The sequence below is a fragment of the Erpetoichthys calabaricus genome, chromosome 5 (assembly GCF_900747795.2).
Source record: "Erpetoichthys calabaricus chromosome 5, fErpCal1.3, whole genome shotgun sequence".
In the NCBI taxonomy this organism is placed as follows: Eukaryota; Metazoa; Chordata; class Cladistia; order Polypteriformes; family Polypteridae; genus Erpetoichthys; species Erpetoichthys calabaricus.
Window position 1 is genome coordinate 226,942,142 of NC_041398.2, and position 19,595 is coordinate 226,961,736.

Consider the following 19,595-nt stretch of genomic DNA (forward strand, 5'->3'; position numbering starts at 1 on the left):
AAACAGCAGGGCCTACAGAGCTCGCCAAGGTATCGTGCAAAGTTCCATTTGTGATTGTTTTTTGATGGTCTTTATATGAAAAACATTGATATGTTACTTATATAAACGCCACATCGAATGTTGTTTACATATATTTATCTTTCTACAGCATAAAGTCACAAGTAGACTGCAGAGCTTCCTGTCTTTGATCGACACGGGCATGCTGACAAAGTATATATGCAATGCTACTTCAGTATGCGAGCAATGGTACCGAGAATGCAGTCAGACTTCTTTTTTTGGGCACAAACACCGTCATCTTGGCACTGCCAGATCTAAATACTAGCATGGAGAATTGCTCGCATACTCTGTCTATAGCTGCAGGTGGAAGCTACCATCTCACTTTTCGTAACTGATCTTTTCTTAAATAAGGAGTGGCATTGCAAGCTGTAGTGTCAGCGCTGTACCCTAACGCAATTTCTTTTTCTTCGGTTATACTCTTGAATAAAAGCATACTTGTTTTGTTATATTTGTACCTTTTGTGAAAGTGTTTATTTGATATTTGGACTCAGTCTTCACACGTTTATACACTTCATGTCAAAATTTTGTCATTAGTACTATAACATGAAAAAGGTTTCTGTTTTAGTTATGTGTTCAACATTTCTTGCGTTTCTCGCATTTCCTCATCCTACACTTACACCGATCGTTGTAGATATGGAACACACATGAAATGCATGTGTTCTAAATAACGATATATTATTTATCCTATACAACTCCAGGCACCTCACAACCAGATAAACAGACTTGAGCTGGGAGAACTTTTTGTCCACGTTGAGTTGTGGCAGTGGGGGGATGGAATAGCAGGCTGCTTGCTGCTTGTGCTGATCGACACATTTGCAAAACAAAAGACGCTAATGGAGAGATGCAAAGGAATTTAAGGTGGCCTGGGATTACAAGTTTTTTCATAGTTTTCAGGGAGTCTAAAAAGAGGAGACATGACTGAAGTATTTAAAATTATGAAGGGAATTAGTCCAATGGATCAAGACTGTTATTTTAGAATGAGATCATGAAGAATACAGCGGCACAGTTGGAAACTTGTTAAAGGTAAATTTCACACAAACATTAGGCAGTTTTTCCCCACATAGAGACCCACAGACACATGGAATAAGTTAGCAAGTAGTGTGGTTGACAGTATGGCTTTAGGAACCTTCAAAGCTAGACTCTGTTATTTTGGAAGAACCAAGTGGGTAGGACTGGCAAGCTTTATTATGCTGATTGGTCTGCTGTCGTATAGATTGTTCTTACGTCTGCTGTCTAAACTCAGGAAGGTTGCCTTTACAGTATGATCTAACGTGTATTCACACTGATCAGACTGTATGGTATTGTTCAATACTCCAGTAAGGCTACAAAACCCCTGGTAGTTTGGATTTCTCCCTTGTATCTCTGGTATTCATACATATTTGCCCTTACCTTTTTAATTTTATGGAAACCATGCAACAAAACAAAGGAACTGCAAGCACTGTTGCAGAATTTTTATTAATTTCTTCATTAGATGTATACGTTTTTTGGACATTCTTGGTTATGATGTTAATTTTTTGCTTCAGGGAATAGCAGAGGAAGTTGATTGGGACCAAGAAGAAAAAAAAAATCAAAATCAAATTTGATACCAAAAAATCAAACTGTAAAGTCATCAAGCCCAGTACAAAATCCAAAATTTCTAATCAACATTATGCTGCAAAAAATGTGTTTAACCAGATAAAATCAAAATTAAATGTACAGGTAAAGTTCAAGCAAATTTCCATAATGTTAGATGACCAGGAAGCCAACCTTTTATCTCGTCATTTCTGGTTTAAATTCCACACCCGGTTGCTATCTCTGTGAATTTTACATTTTGTCTCTGTGTCTTTGCCCCCCTGTTTTATGCCCACATCACTAAAGCTGTGTGTTTGCAATATTGCTGGGATTATTTTGAGTTTTTCAGTGACAGAGTGTTTAGTACTATGTGATGCCAGGTTGTTTTAGTGTTGGAATATAGTACTGTGAGTTTTGTGATTTGTTTACATTGGCAACAACTCCCAATTGCCATCCTGTGATGGCCAGGAATTGTATCAGACACTATCAGCATGCTGCTGCTATTTAAGTCTTATCACAGTGTTTTTTTCCATCTAAGTGTCTGTACTAAATTAAAATCAAAATTGTATGTAGCTACCATTTGGAAGAATTAAGATGTTTTCTGTATAGTTTTTTTGATAAAGATTTTTGGTTAGTGTTTTGGATTTGTTGATCCGTTTTCTTTTAGTTTTGTGGCTCCTAACACCAGCTCATTTTGACTTTGAGTATCGTTTCTTCTTCTTGTTATGAATCACTCAGAGGCGATTATTAAGTGTAAAAGAAAAGACCAGGGGACTCATTTACAAAGCTTTGTGTGGATTCCTGCATAAAAATATGAGAACACCAAAAAACAGGAAAATGTGGCAAAATTCAGATTCATAAAGCCTGACATATATGCATTTCTATAAAATGTACCTTTATAAATCACAATCATCTTGTTAAAGTGCATACATGAATGCACCTGGTTGCCACCCTGAAACAACCTTACATAGATTACGCTAATCAACCTCATACATATGCAATCACGATACTGCAGGACTTCATTGGCTGGTAGAGCAGCTTTCATCCTGATGTGTTGAGACCCTACCACCTGGTTGTGTTCTGCTGCCACCTGGTTGTGTTCTGCAAGTGAAAGCACAAGATCATGGGAGGCACTATAGCGCCCCTCCTCTGCATTGTGGGGTCAAGGTAAGGCATAAGATGGCAGTATCTGAACAGGTTGTCGCTATTACCTGGCACATATAATGACGTGATTGCTTTTACAATGAACAGTACAGGACAAATGAAACATGGAGGGTTCAGCCAGTTACCTTATGAACATGCCAGCCACCACGTACAGCTCCGTCATGTCTGCCATAGCTACTTAGCCTTAAAATAAATGAAATACAGGCTGACCTGGCCAGTGAGCCATGACATTGTTCAGTCTCATCTTGGTATCACAGATGACAGTGCATTAATGGATATAAACTGATGAAGACCAAAAAAATTTCTTTAGTGCAGATATGCAGCATTGGCTCTCTTAAAAGGGAACTTAAAAAGAGACTATACTTCACATTCTTCACTTTTGAAGTCTAATATGTTTATTTGGTTAATGCATATTAAAATAATGACCCGGTGATATGAATTATTGAACATGTGAGTCGTCATTCAGGTGGTTTGGCTGCATTTCCTGACTTGATCACCGGTGTTATTATTTCTCAGTTACTCGTGGGTCAGAGTTGCCATAAATATATGCACGTTCTCCTGTCAAGTTTTAATTCTTAATCCAGATGTTTGCATGGAAAGCTATGTATGCACATTGAGTTTCTTTTTTTTTTTTTGCTTATGCTAGTTTTGTAAATCTGACCACTGGAGATGATTTATTAGCCAGAGATGTGGCTTCCCTGCATGCATTTTTTGCTAAATTAATGTGAAATTGCAACTAATGGAAAAAGAGAAGAAATACATGCACAGGGGATCGAGCTTTTGAATTTAAAACCCACCTCGCCCATTCATTTATTAGTCAAGTAGTCAGTAATATTTTAGCAAAAAATGCATGCATTTTGCCTGTTGTAAGCATACAACTGGATGACCTGTTGTGTGGATTATACAATACTAGCCAACCCGCGGTGTAGCATACACCGCATAATTATTTATTGATGGGTGAACACTTCCTGAACGACACAGTTGTCCAAATGGGGTGGGTTTGAGGATACGACTGTGAGTGAATGAAAAGATGGAACTCTGGAGAGAGCAACATACAATTGTCTGTGACTGAAAACTGAGTTTGGCAGATACAGGCATATCGTTTTGAAAGTTTGTCCCTGTGCCTTATTAATTGTCATTGCAAAGGACAATCTAACAGGAAATTGTCTGCGTGTAAAAGTAAAAGGCAATTTGAATCTGATGGGGTCAGAGATATCCGGGGAATAAGGACAGTTTGTGAGGTAGGAGCTGCGATAGTTTTACACTCCAGTACATTGCGGTGAATGCTGGTAACAGTCCGTCTAGTGCCATCACAGAGACTTCTTGCTGGCATGAGGTTTCTGAGAATCATGACGACTGAACCAATTTTAATTTTGAGTTTATGCAGAGGCATGCCAGTGGGAGTAAGACTGTTAAGAAATTCTTCGGGGAATGAAAGTTGATCTGCGGGATCGTCTGTGACGATGGAGGCAACACTGGTGAAAGTTACTTCGTCGGTAGAGATAAGTTTCAGTACTTATCCATATAGTTGTTGAACGGGATCAGAAATAAAAGGAAAACAATGTGAAGGTAATGGATGTGGGAGGAGTGTTAGAGTTGGTGGGCGGGGCTCTGTCGTGCATGCCATGGTCGGCTGCTTAGTGAATTGTTGGTGGGCAGTGCTCTGTCTTGCGTGTGTCTTGCTTGCCATGTCTTGCGTGCGTCTTGCTTGCCATGGACTTAGTGAATTATATATATAGATGAGTAACGTGAGATTTTTTAATTGATGGTTTTATACTGCCAGAAAGGGTCCTATTCTGTTGGTCACTTGAATAAGATCCTTAACCTGAAAACTGCTCCAGGGATGCTGTACAATGGTTGACCCTGCGCTCTGACCCCCAGAGGTCATGCAAAAAGACAATTTCCCTGTGGGATTAATGCAGCTTGCTTATATTGTATATAATATTGTTTGCGGCGGTCCAGCTTTGGTCTCCACAGACACTTGTTATGTTGGAAAGTTTTTTTTTTTTATCTTCAGTCTCAATGAAAGACAGACACTTTTGGTGGTGGTATGGTGGTATAAATCTGAAGCAATACTGCTGTTAAAAGCCATTATTTGTTATGCAGTGACATTCCTCTGTCATGCATGACCCCAATATTGTGATACAGCCACTTAGAAAATTCATGTTTTCTCTGCAAAGTTTAAAAGAGTATCAGCAGTCTCCATGATCATACTCTGTGAAGGTGCTAAGAGAAGATGGAGTAGACACTGTAAAATTAACAAAGATAAAGAGTTTGAAAAGTATGCAGCTGCAGTCAGGACAGTTTTAGGCCTACAACAAATCCAAGCACTTCAGACATTGAGGTCCAGAACCTCTTTGTATTCATGTGAGAAACATGATGCCATTTATTTTTACCTCTTGTATAACCGTACAGTTTAACAATGTGTTGTAATTTTTTTACACAAAAAACATACATTGACTTATGAAAAAAAAATATTTATATGCAGACAAACTTGGTTTTAACAAGCTCGGTTATAACAATTTCTTGGTTATAATGAAAAAAAAATTATTTTTGAATAGATATACCAGCTATTCCCATGTAAATTTGCCCGTTTCACCCTAATTGGGGCTTGTCAAGTGTATGCACCTTTGTTTCTCCTTATGGAGATTGAACCTCGGATGTCAGCACCTGAGGAGAATCCTCTGATGCTGCGCCACGATGGTTGGTTCGCTTACTTGACAGCTTGAAGATTGGAGTATTACATTCATAGGTCTGAATCGCAATCCGATTATTTTGGATGGTTACCTACCAGGTAACGCTTGTGGTTGGTCTGCTAGTCAGCAAATATATATATGAAACCATTAACAAAAGACACATCCATTCTGTGGTTTTTCTTTGGTTGTAGAACTGAGAGACCTCAGTTTATAAGTTAAATAAATGCTGAATACACAGGCCTCTAAACTACAGATTGCACAGGTTTGAGAGCACGAACTAAAAGGAATTGAAATCGATATGACACCGGCGAAACATGAGGAGTGGCTCTTGAAAAGTGAGCGGAGTCAAAGAGGTGCCGCTGACAGAGGCATCATCTTACTGGCCTCAGCATGTCTTGTCTGCAGTTGGACTCTCTTGGTTTTGGATACCAGTCCAGTAACCCCGTATAAATTAATTGCAAGTAAATTGAACCATGAGCAATAATTGCAAAGAGGTCTTTTCAGACATGAGTTCAAGAAAGAACCGTCAAAGATGGCAGAACTTCTATTTTTCAGTCCTTCTGGTAGGCAGAGATGGGTCCAGGTGGATGGACACTTCAAGTGGCGTCAGAGGTGTCAAGCCGTCAATCATCTGGTCTGCAAAAGGAGGAAGAGAGAAAGGCATTAGGCCACGGCACCAACCCCTGGTGTGGTGGTAGAATTATAGTCACTAGAGCCCTTCAGCTGTCCCCGGACAACGCGAATGAGGTTTGGCTAGGCCACTTGTTGGAGAAGTGCAAATTATTATCATGTCAAGACCTGTTAATTAATATGATAAAATTTGGGAATTGCAATAAAAAAAACTTAAGAGATATATGTTAAAGTTATATATAAAGATATATTGTAATAAGATGCCCCTATACCAAAAGAACATTAACAGTACAATAAATGGTTGATTCTGCTGAAGACTTCTGAGTGAAGCATGATGATGAATTCACTTGGCAAAGCTGGTGTCATTTACGGAAGAGGGAAGAGCTTTGCTTCAGCATTTTTAGAAAGACATCCAATGCTAAAGGATGATTTGTTGCCACCGGCTCTTATCACTACTGTTTTCTCAAGAAGCTCCTTACCAGCCACTGTATTAATGAGTTTGCCTGATAATTAGTCATGCACTGCTTGTTTGTGTAGCCTAAATATTTAAATAGTATACTTTGTAATGACAATGGAAATAATAACCTAACATTCTCTCAGCTACTTAATCCAATTTAGGATCACTGCTTCCAACTGCTGCGTGTCATGGCTGCTGCGTGTCACAACAACATAGGGTACAAAGAGAGAAATGACCCATGGTAGAACAGGGCCCACTTATGCTTTCATCTTCATCTCACACTCACATGAGGGCAATTTTGGACTGCCACCTACCCTAACCTGCACATTGTAGATAATGTGGGAGGAAGATACCAGTACACATAGAATAAATGTGTAGGCACCACATAGACAAACAACCAGGAACAGGATTCAAACCCAGGGTGATGATTCTAGATTAGAGAAGTACCAACCACTGCACCATCATTCAAGTAAAAACTGTTGATTTAAGCTAGAGTTACATGACCTCTAGTCAGCGGTTGTGTCAGACTTCCTGATCGCTGTTGCTGATTTCGTTGCTGGTCCAAGTCAATTTAAATGACTGAAAATTGCTGGACAGTCGCCAATTGCATGCTAACCTTCCAGCACAGTTGTTTTTGTTCTCGACCCTTTTCGTGGCAGCCAGTAATGTTCTATTTGATGGAGCTGGTGCTGTACAAAGGGTTACCATGTCCAATGAGTTCAACAGCAATCTCTGCTCTTTTTTATTCCTTTTCTTCCATTCTGTCTTGGTACGTAAAACACAGACATCCGACAGATAAGGTTCTGTTCTCCTTGTGAGGTCCAAATCACCCCCACTTCTTATTCCTCATCCCTGCTTTATATGCATTGTACTTCCAGAAGGACATTCATTGATTGTCAGTTCTTATGCACACTGGGCCCACTCCTACAATTTGTCCTCACAGGTGGCGCAGTGGTAGTGCTGCTGCTTTGCAGTAAGGAGACTGTGGAAGATTGTGGGTTCGGTTCCTCCCTGTGTGGATAGCGCTTTGAATACTGAGAAAAGCGCTATATAAATGTAATGAATTATTATTATTATTAAAATCAGACCTGTTTGATTTTATCAGAGCAAGTCAAGGACTAGTTGGAGTGAGTCACTTAGGATATCACACAGTATGCTCTTTCCCATTGCAGGAACTTTTTTTAGGAAGATAGGACTTTTTAAAAACTTAGAAACTTTTATAGCATTCCCTCTGCAGGAATTCAGGCCATTTGTTATTTCTGGTAGGTAGCTCCTGGTAGTTTATTTAGGTCCTACTCCAGGGGATGTACTTTTCATTCAACCAGGAACTATCATGGGTGGAGTTTGGGCAGTGAATTGTGTGGATTGGCTGACCCACATGCACTGGCACCATTTTGCAAATCTGTTAGTAATTTGGACTTTGGTTAGCTATTGATAAAGATGCAGCGCCGTGCATTGCACTGTATCACTCTTCATAGCCATCTCACTGGTGCTCCATGCCATACACCTCAACAAAGCAATAATCTCCCCCATGAACTCCTTATCGTACAGCACTTTGTGCACTGCATCATTTTTCATCACTGCCTCTCTAGTCACCATGCACCTCATCAAAGAAATAATAATCTCCCCATTAAAGTCGGAATTGCTTCAAAGCAATGTGGTAGTAGGAGGGTCCCCTGTGAACTCCCGAATGCTCCTCACATTATACCACATCACTCTTCTTTGCACGTCACATATTTAGCATGAAGGTTATAGTTACTGTTCTGTGGTGAGAATGCAACACTTGAAAGGAGCTTTTGACCAACAGTGGTGCAGGGGCCTACATTGTACAAGAGCTCATTAGATGCCTTATGTGACTGGTCTTTACAGGAGCACGCCACCAACTGCCTCTGACTCACTAAGATTATGTATATGAAGGCTATGACCGAAAATCCCTGGAAAAGTCATCTAATGTGACATGGCCTTTAGAATGAAATGATTCTTTTGAGCATGCAGCTATGCATTTGTGACCCTAGTACATGGTCATAGGAGCCAGAGCCTGTTCTAGTAGGCATGAAACAGGAACCGACCCTGGATGGGGTGCCATTTGTATTAAGATTGTACACTGATAATTGCATCAGGTCCATTAGTCTTTGTACAGTGACACAATTTTCACAATTTTGGCTTTGTATGCCACCACAATTGATTTGAAATGAAGAAATAATTTAATGATTGAAGTGTAGGCTTTCAGCATTAATTCAAAGGGTTTAACAAAAATATTGTATGAGCCATTTAGGAGTGAAAGCCATTTTCATACATGGTCCCTTTGTTTTCAGGGGCTCAAAAGTATTTGGACATTTGACCGACAAGCTGTTCCATAGCCAGGTGGATGATCGCAGAATTCTGTCCTTGGTAAAGAAAAATGAATTCACAACATTTAGCCAAACCATGAACACTTCCCAGGAGGGTAGGCCTATCATTGCCAAAGTCTACAATCAAGAGAAGACTTCATGAAAGTAAAGACAGAGGGCTTACCACAAGGTGCGAACCACTGGTAAACCTCAAGAGTAGGAAGGACAGATTAGACTTTCCAAAAATATTATAAAAAGTCCAGTTTTAGAACAGTTTTCTTTGGACAAATAAAATTAATATCAGTATATAGCAGAATGTTGGGAAGAGAAGAAATTGTTCATGATCCGATGAATACCACATCATCTGTAAAACATGGTGAAGATATTTATGGGATGATCATGCATGACTACCAATGAAAATCAGTCACTAATGTTTATTGATGATCTGACTGCTAACAGAAGTAGCAGGATGAATTCTGAAGTGTAGAGGGCTATGCTGTCTGCTCTGATTCAGACAAATGCTGCAAAACTGATCGACACTTCACAGTACAAAAGGACAATGACCCAAAACACACTGTGACAGCAAACCAAGTGCTTTTCAATGCAAACTAGTGGAATATTCTTCAGTGGCCAACTCAATGAACTGATATCAACCCAACTGGATATGCATTTCAGTTGCTGAAGACAAAACTGATGACAGAAAGTCCAATAAAAAAGCAGCAACTGAAGACAGGCTACAGTAAGGGCCTGATAAATTATCACTAAAGTGGAAAACCAGCACTTGGAGATGACCATGGGTTCCAGACTTCAGGCAGTCATTAACTGTAAAGGATTTTCAACCAAATATTAAAAATGATCATTAGATTTTTGATCTAGTTAGTTTCTCCAAATACTTTTCAGCCCCTGAAAATGGGTAGACCATGTATAAAAATGTCTGTCTTTTCTAAATGGTTTAAACACTATTTTTATTAAGACCTTTAAATGGAAGCTGAAAGTCTACACTTCAATCACATCTTGATTGCTTTATTTCAATCCACTGTGGTGAGTGGTGGCGCACACAACCAAAATTATGAAAATTGTGTCACTGTACAAATACTTATGGACGTAACTGTACGAATCTTGTGAAGTAATGTGCACTACTTTTATATTCTCTGCTAACCATATGGATTGATTAAAAGATGTGTGAGTGTGAAAAATCTTACTAAAGTAGCTCTGCCAGCACTGAGACCTATAGTCACGATGGTTTTGAAGTACACTGTTTAACATTAAATGTTAAAGGATGTCTTTAATGAGGCTGAATTGTACTTCACTTGATGGAACAGTTCTTACATCTCCAGCAGTCTGGGTTCAGATTTTCGTTTGCTCACTGCCTATTTGGAGTTTGCACAGTCTCTCTGCTTTTTCTTCCACATCCCAAAGACGTGCGTCTGGATTGTGACCATCTCATAATGGGCTAAGTGTATGTTTTTCAATAAAGATTTTTGGTTAGTGTTTTGGCTTTGATGATCCATCTCCTTTTGTCTTTTTGGCTATGTTCACATTACCAGTGGCACAAATCCAATTTTTTTGCCTTAGTGTTACACAAATTTGAGGCTTTTCAGGGCTGTGTGGACTCAGAAATCTCAAATCAGATTTGAGTCGCTTTCACATGTGGTCCTAGATCAGGTACATATCTGATTTTGTGAGTTTGCAACATGAATGAGAATGGTTAGATCGGAAATTTGCATGTTTTTTTGCCTATACACATGGGCTGAGCGCTGTCATCATCAGCCTGGTCCGGCAGCGTGGCAAAACAACAATGGAGGAGAGCTATTACTGTGACAGTAGTCATGATCCCACCATTGCTGGCTCCTTTCTCGTACCCACACATCTCTTGGTGCAGTAGAGCCAGTAAAAGCTGTGATAACAGCAAAAGCTAGCCGTCTGACTTTTTTATGCCTTTTCAACCTAATCGTGTACAGCTGATGAACTGTTTGCCGTCCTCCAGAGCAAATAGTGCTGCAAAGACTAGCTACTAGCACATGCATTTTGTCAGGTTTAATACCGTAAGTTGTCTCTCAAATATGATTTTTTTTTGTTGTTTATGATGCAGACGACTCACGCACAAACGTATCGATGTGCATTTGTGTGTCATTTCGGAGGACAGATGTGTTCACATTACAGTTAGGTCAAGATAGGCAAATCGGGTCTGAGCAAAAAATCAGAACTGAGCAGTGTGGCTCGTAATGAGAACGTAGCCAAAGGCTTCTAATCCCATTTCATTTTAACTTTGAGTAAAGTTTCTTCTCCTTGTTACGAGACACAGTGTGTCACGTACCGTTTATTGAAAGTTACCAAAAGGTCCAGGAAACGATTGCTTAGCTTAGAGAAGTGGCTCATCCTATGCATTTTTTCCTAAAATACTGAAAAATAAATATTCCTGGAAAATCAGAGCAGTGCACACAGAGAAACTGTGTTCACATGGGATTGAGTTTTTGAAACGCAGACCTACCTCTTATATATGTATATGCATTGGCCAAGAGTTCTAACTTCAACAATATTTTAGTAAAGAATGTTTGCATTTTGCCCATTGTGAGCATACAACTTGATGACTTGACATGTGGATTATAAACTACATGGCGTAAGCAACATACAAAACAAGTTTTCTTGTTTTTGCATGGGCAACTCAGCTTTTCCACCCGTATCTGAAAGATGCGTCTCTGGTTCATGGCCACCTCTTTGTCAATAACAGAAGCTGTGCTGAAAACCCACAAAAAAGGAAGGGACCATAAGGGACCTTTGGCTTATTTAACACAGAGAAAACAAAGAATCTTTATAAATAACAGATTTCTTAATCAAAAAGTGCTCTTTAACAAAGATGCTCTGAGGAACACAAAAGGCAGAACAGAATTTGCCCTTTAAATTCAGAAAAAAATTACAGTAAAAATAATCGCCAGAACCCGCCAAAACCCCAAGCACATTCAAATGAACCACAACAGACTGCTTGTTTCCTAAGCCTTTATAGGGCTGAGGGCAGTCCCTTGATGGTGATGGGCGGGTAGCCCTGCCACTTGGGGAACCACCCACAAAACACATGGAACATAATAGAAGGTACATAGACACATAGAATCTGAAGGATCGACAATACTGATGAAGAGTACATAATTATACAAATAATAAACATCTAAAACAATATATGAGAAACAGATTAGATAGGTAGATTGAATAGGCACTATATCATAGATATGAAAGGCACTATATAATAGATAAATATAAAAGGTACTATATAATATATAGACAGATGCTATATAATAGATAGATTTGAAAGGCACCATATGATAGATTGATAGATAAACGTGAAAGGCACTATATAATATTTAGATAGACACTATATATCATAGATTGATAGATACTGTAGATATGAAAGGCACTATATAATAGATAGATATGAAAGGCTCTATATGATAGACAGAACTTTATTTGTCCCCATGGGAAATTTGCCTTTTTCTATTTAACATAAACAAAAGAGTCAAAATTGAACAAAAAAGACATTAAAAAAAGGAATTTGAACCCCAGCCAGGGCTTCCAGGGGAGGACCCCAGTCTGAAGCATAACCCTCCTAATGGCCCAGTGTATATGGTGTGGGCCCTGAGGGTCGCTTCAGGCATTTTTCTAATGGACGCTGGTACAGAGTTTGCCTACCCGCTCTTTTATAACTGAATCAAATGGGTTTGATAAATGGATGGATATTCTTATTCTTTCTTACCAGATTTGTATAGCATTTTATATTAAATGTGCTCTTTGTTATGCACTCAGAGGTACAGACGACAGTAACACCACATTTGGAGCTGGGCCCATCTCCACTATTCAGTTAGCCGCACAGTTTTCTAAATGCAGTGTGCCAAACTCGTGCAATGTTCTGTAATCAGTGTTTCAGAAAGCCACTGGAGAGTTCCATCAAGCTTTTTAAAAATAAACTTGACTAGTGGGTATGAAAAAGTTCACTTCATAAAATGTAGAACTTGCTTCTCTATTAGATAGCTTGCTGCATTTGCAATCAGAGCCCCTGCTCCACTATTGCAATTAAAGACTTTATGGTTATTCACAGCCATCACAAACCTGAACATTTGGACCACCTGAACTACTGATATACCCTGTTCATACATGGAAGTTATTATCTATCTATCCATCCATCCATCCATTATCCAACCCGCTACATCCTAACTACAGGGTCACGGGGGTCTGCCGGAGCCAATCCAAGCCAAAACAGGACGCAAGGCAGGAAACAAACCCTGGGCAGGGCGCCAGCCCACCGCAGAGTTATTATCTAATCTATTGAAAAATCTTTTTCCTTACTAAAAAATACCCATCTATGAACTCCTGAGGCCCACCCAAAACACTGTAACCCTGGCATAGCTGCTGCTGTAGTCTCACAGAAAAGTGTCAAGTTGGGGCCTTAAAGTAAGAAACAAATGCATAAAGGGAAGCTTAGCCACATGAGGTTTTAATTTAGTGCTTTTACTGGAACTCTTAAAAAAGAACTTTGAAACCCTGTGGAGAGCGGCCATGGTGTAGAACGTTGTGTGAGAAGATAATAAGAAAAACAAAAAAAAAAAAGAACCACAGTGGTTTTCATCTGACAAGGAGGCTGGTCACCTCTTGAAGGTTTAGCGATGTCTGAAGTGCCGAACGTGAAACCACAAGGATGGAGAGTGAAACCGCCCTCCTATCTCTCAGACTTTTTGGTAGATTACTTTTCTGTGCGTTGTGTATTTTTATGTCATGTCATTTTCTAACCCGCTTCATCCAGACCAGGGTCATATGGAGGTGCTAGAGCCTATCCCAGCTAGCATAGAGCTGAAGGCAGGAACAAACACTGAAAAGGGTGCCAGTGCATTGCAGGGAAACACCCACTCTCACACACACATAGAGACTAGGGCCAGTTTAAAACCGCCAATTCATCTAACTTTTATGTCTTTAAACCAGGGGTTCCCAACTCCGGTCCTGAAGGACCACTATGGCTGCAAGTTGTCATTCTAACCCTTTTCTTAATCAGTGACCTGCTTTTGCTGCTAATTAACTTCTTTTGAATTAATTTTAGTTGACTTGTTTTTTAAGATTTGTTCTTCATCGTTTCTCTGAATTTCTTAATTTCCATCCTTAAATTGCCCCCAAACAGAAATGAAAGCCAACAGAAGACCAACTAAGGCAGGGCCTCAAACTGATTTTATGAAGTTGACTGCTGCTGTTGTCCACTTAAACACAGCTGGATTCTCCATGCTGCTGCTTCCAAGCTGAAGTTCCAGTTTGGCCGCTAAACAGATGCATGACGAAAACGGCAGGCACTGCTTGGGATGGGATTCAGATTTGTTCTCTTGAGACTTTCTGAGACAGTAGCGCCACCCACTACCTTGTATGGATCGGTGGTATTGTGACTTCAGCTCCCACTTTTGCATCCCTTGTAAAATACTGACATATAGCCTCATCACTTTAGTAAGTTTTAAAGCCCACTATTCAATGTTTAATGAAATTAACACTGAACTACTGCCATGCTGGCAGCCGTTCAGATCAATTAGCAGCCTTTCACAAAAGAAGCATGTGTTTTCAGAGTAGAGCAATTAACTGATCGGCCTTTTTCTTTTTATTTGATTCAGCAAGGCATCTGGTTAAACTTTTAAAGTTAACTGTATGTAGCTATTTACAAAAAACAAAATGGCAATATTAAAGAGAGAAACAAAACCTTTCTGTCCAGCTCATGCCCAGAAGTGAGGCTGACACCAAAAAGAAGACATTGTGGTCTCTGCCGCCCCTTCATTCTGCGTGAAGTCCGCATGTACACATTATGTTATGAAGGTCCCGCTTTAACACAGGTGGCTCTGTTTCTCTCTGAATGAATTGCTCTGTTTGTGTTGCCGATTAGAATTTAGTTGACTTTTGATTAACACAAGTAATCCTTTGACTGGACTGTACTGTAAAAAACCTGACTCAGCACCGTGAAAAGGCTGTGTGTCTCCAGCCCACCGGCCGACTCGTACTGCGCCTTCCGACTTCACTCACCCTCTGCCGGCAAACGCGTAAGGTGAGCTATGATTCTACTTCTTTAACAATATGTAAAACTTGAAGCAAATGACTATTTAATGATGCGGAATCTGGAAAGGTTAATTGATTAAAAAGGTTAGTATGCAGGATTTTGGCTGTCCTTCACTTTTTATTTTGATTGAGCGTTTTCAGTGATATGTATTCATTCCAGGCTGTCAGTTATGTTTAGTGGAGGAATGTCATCTACTTTTATAAATACCTTTAATGCATCTGCCCTCCAAAACTGCATTAACATGAATTTTGTGATGATAGGTTATATTTTTTGCACAATGGGAATATTTGTTTTGTTAAGGTGTATGGCTTAGCTCTACCGATGCACACACCAGAGCTGTTTACATTTGATTTGTAAGGATGATCGTGTAAAGATTATCTGATTTGTCATTGCTTGTGTGTTTTTCTTCCAGTCTTTCACAAACTGAGAAGATTTATCACAGGCAGTTTTCTCTTTCAGGTTCAGGTGGGGTTTAGGAGTCAAAAAGTGTGGTGTACACAGCCAGAACTGATAGTTTTCAAAAAATGGTGTGCTTGAGGGAGGCGTCTCCTTTACCTCTGGAGAATCTCCGGTCACAAGCCTGCACTTTAGGTAGAAAGGAAATTCATGACAGCAGTGGAAGTCTCTGCTGTAACGTCAAAGAGGTGTGTCAGTCATCATCTTCTGTTTGTATAGTGCCTTCAGAAAGTATTCAGACCCTTCACTGTGAGAGACCACCGGACCTGGCTAAATCAGCACGTGTCATTCAGCTGTGACTGAAACAGTAACTATTGCAGATTTCATTTAAAGCGGATAAATGTGCCGTCAGTCTACGTTCAATGACCCATAATGACAAAATGAAAACAAGTTTTCAGAAAGGTGTGTAAATTTATTAAAAATCAAAATCTGAAACCTCTCATTCCTAGAAGTTTTTAGACCCATAATCAAACGCTTTGCAGAAGTCCCTTTGGCAGCAAATCCAGCTTTGAATGTTCTTGGATACGTTTCTATGAGCTTTGCACACCTGGATTTGGGCAGTTTATGCCATTTTTCCTGGCAGATCCTCTCAAGCCCAACTACATTGGATGGAAACCATCAGTAAACTGCCATCCTCATGACTCTTTGAGGTTTGAGTTTCTGCTTCGATGAGCCCCTCAAGGACACTCAGAAACTGAAGACGCTCCAGCTTTGTCTAGGCTGTATGATTCAGGTCGTTGTGATGCAGGAAGGTGAACTGTCACCCTAATCTCAGGTTGCATCACTCTGGAGCAGTTTGTCTTCAAGGATCTCTCAGTATTTGGCTGCCATTTATCCTTCTCTCAAGTCTGACCAGTCTGTCCCTGCTGCCAAGAAGCACCTCCATAGCATAATGCTGCCACTTCCATAGGGATGGTATTAGGCAGGCAATGAATAGTGCCTTGGCATCACCAGAGGTAATGCTTGGTGTTCTGCCCAAAGAGTTCAATTTGTTGTGTCACGAGTCTTTTAAATGCTGCTTGGCATGCTTCAAGTGGGCTGTCATGTACACCTGATTGAAGGAGTGCTGCTGAGAGCGGAGCGGAGGACTTCTGATGCTCTATTAAATTGACCATTGGATTCTTGGTCACCTCCCTGACCAAAGCCGTTCTTGCCCAGGCATTCAGATATCCAAACGGCCATCTCTTGGAAGAGCCCTGGTAGTTTCAGACTTCTTCCATTTCACAGTTAAGACCACTGTGCTCCTTGGAACACACAAAGCTTTAGAGAGGGGTTTATCCCCTTGCCCTAATCGATGCCTCACCACAGTTTGATCACAGAGAGTTCCTTGGACTTTATGGCCTGTTTTTTGTTCTTGACATGCAACGTGAATTCTCTGACCTTCTATACACAGGTGTGGGCCTTTCTAAATGTTGTCCAAGCAACTTAGTTTGCCACAGGTGGGCTCCAGTCAAGTTCTCAAGACATCTCAAGGAGAATTAAAGCAAACAGGATGAACCTGATCAAAGCTGGTGTTCACAGTGAAGGGTCTGAATGTTTACATGAATGAAGGATTTCATCTTTTGACTTTTAATAAACTAGGTGGCTTTGCCCCCTGCTCTCTTCACTCGCTCACCCCTTATGCATGATCTGCATCTCGCGCAGCGCACTTCTGTCATATCACCTATGTCCATATATTCGATCTCTTTTTGCTTTTACCTTTTCATCAATATCACATTGAATTTTGATTCCGTGTTTGGAATTACATCATGACAACGCAACGTATAACTGCTCGTGAGTGAATATCATTTCTTTCTCTCTACAAGAAATGTGTCTGACAGTAACATTCACACAAATGAGAAATGATTGAACCATGTGCATGGTTGAAATTTTCTCTTGCGGGATTTCACTTTCACCAAACAACAAATCTTTTAATTCTTGCCGATATGCCTCTTCATTGGGAAGAAACAATACTTTTCCCTGATGGCAACACAAATTAAATGGTCTACAAGTCTCCAACTTAAAGTTTAAATCCGAACAATATATTCAATCTCTTTTTGCTGTTCTTTTATTTCACCAAGTAATATAATTTAAGTTTGTTTGCGCTAATGCAATCTTTACTATCCATTTTTTGAGACTTTCGAATTTTCGTACTTCTAATATCTCTAACCTGCTCTGCATGTGTACTGCGCCAAACTTTTTGAATTCTTTACGACATTCTACTTTGTTATATACTCTGTTTTATTTCCGGCCCCGGGCATGGTTAAATCTCTTGGCACAAAGACTTGTCTCGCGGGATGTGAAAGTGTCTCACATCTCGTCTCCTTCCAACCTTCCAAGATTTTTTTTTTATAATCGAGAGATTTGCAAAGCTTTCAGTAAACATGTTTTCACTTTGTCTTTAGGAGTTATCAAGTGTAGATTCATAGGCAGAAATAGTAAAACTGTCCATTTAGAATTAAATCTACAACACAATGAAGTGAAGGGTCTGAATACTTTATGGATGTGTTGTATAATGTTGTATTCAAATAAAAAGTTAAGAACACTTGTCAAACAAAGAATTGCACAACTTACATAATCCCAATGTATAACATTTAACCCAACTTTTTTCAGTACCCATCCTCAATAATCTAAATCAAGAGCTGAAATGTTTTGCTTTCTGCTGTGACGGTGCTGAAGACAGTCTGTTTTAAGTTGCACGTGTGGTTGTCCAACAAAGTGACGTTGCGCAGTGATGTATGTTTGACAGAATAGACTGTTAGGGTTATGATTTGACACTGTGTTTTAATTCTTCTTAGCAGTTCTAGGGCTCTAAATAGAATTTCCATATCATTAGGGAGTGTCATGTTTCCACAGGCAGCTCTCCTCTGGCCGGTGCTCAAAGTTGTGTTTCTTGTCTAATTTTGTGCCATTTATTTATATTATTTCTTTTGTTTATGAGGCACCCACCAGCTGCAGACATCACTTTAGCGCATGCTGGTATTTTCTGAACTCCCAGTATTGATCCTTGCTTGCCTCCTAATACTTTTCTCATCTTATGCTATAGTTTCAATCATTGCACAACACAGGTTAAGTGACTTTCTCAAAGGCACATGGCAAGGCAGTGGTGGCAGTTGTGCTGGTGAACTTTGAAACTTAAGGCCCAGTGTATTAGCACATGCATTGCACTGCCTACCTAAGTGTTGGATGTCCATGTACTTTTATGTCTACTGAATTGCTGTGGACTCACAACATGAAGCATCTGAGTTTGAAGATTTGCACTTTGGTGAACTGTACCTGGTCAGTCCCAAACCCTCAACATGTGGCTCAGAAGTGGTCTCCTTCAGTGTGAGATAATAGGAGAACTCCATTAGTCAGCCACACAGAGACTGTATCTGAACACTGCAAGCGATCGCTTCCTGGTGATGGCAGCTGATCTGTCTGGCTGTCAGGACCCACTTTTTCTGCACAGCATCACCACTACACTTCACCCATTCACAGCGTAAATCCCATCCTCATCACCAAGTGAAATTGCTGCCAACTCGCATTACAAAGCATCTCAGGTTGCAAATTTGCACTATGCTGAACTGCCAGTGGTCAGTTGCAATCCCGCAACATCTAGTTTAGTCTCCTTGCAGCCTGAGCTAGTAGCAGAACTCCAATAGTCAGGCATGCAGAGATTGTATCTGAACGCATCCTGGTGATGTCAGCTGATCTCTTTCTCTTTCATGACCCACTTTTTCTACAGAGCATCACCACTACACTCCACCCATTCACAGTGTGAATCTCATCCTCATTGCCAAGTGAATTGCTGTGGGCTTACATTACAAAGCATCTCAGTTTGCAGATTTTCTGCACAGCGTCACTGCTACACTCCACCCATTCACAGTGTGAATCTCATCCTCACCGCTAAGTGACTTGCTGTGGGCTCACATTAAAAATCATCTCTGTTTGCAGATTTGCACTGTGGTGGACTGCCGGTCGCAAACCCACAACATATGGCTCAAAAGGTGGTCTCCTTGCAGCCTGAGCTAATTGGAGAGATCCATTAGTCCATCATTCATATTTGAATAATGTGAACAGTTGCTTCCTGGTGAGTTCAGCTAATCTCTTTCTCTGCAAGCCCATACATTTTCTATGCAGTGTCGCTACTACATCTTTGAACCTGTTCTCACTACAGAGCAAGTGTAGTCTTACAACTAGAGCATAAGTGGAACAAATAATTG

The 19,595-nt window shown here is 40.1% G+C and overlaps 1 protein-coding gene across 4 annotated transcripts in view; it reads left to right on the forward strand.

Moving 5' to 3' along the window:
• csgalnact1a (chondroitin sulfate N-acetylgalactosaminyltransferase 1a) overlaps window positions 1-19,595 on the forward strand; it is a 448,394-nt gene that overhangs the window by 217,817 nt on the left and 210,982 nt on the right. Inside the window, exon 1 of one of the 4 annotated variants that reach the window (XM_051928034.1) lies at window positions 14,925-14,943. The exons of the other annotated variants lie outside the window; for them this stretch is intronic. The gene's annotated coding sequence lies outside the window, so the exon portion shown is untranslated. Of the gene's footprint in view, window positions 1-14,924; window positions 14,944-19,595 lie in introns of those variants that run through there. 4 annotated transcript variants of the gene reach the window in all.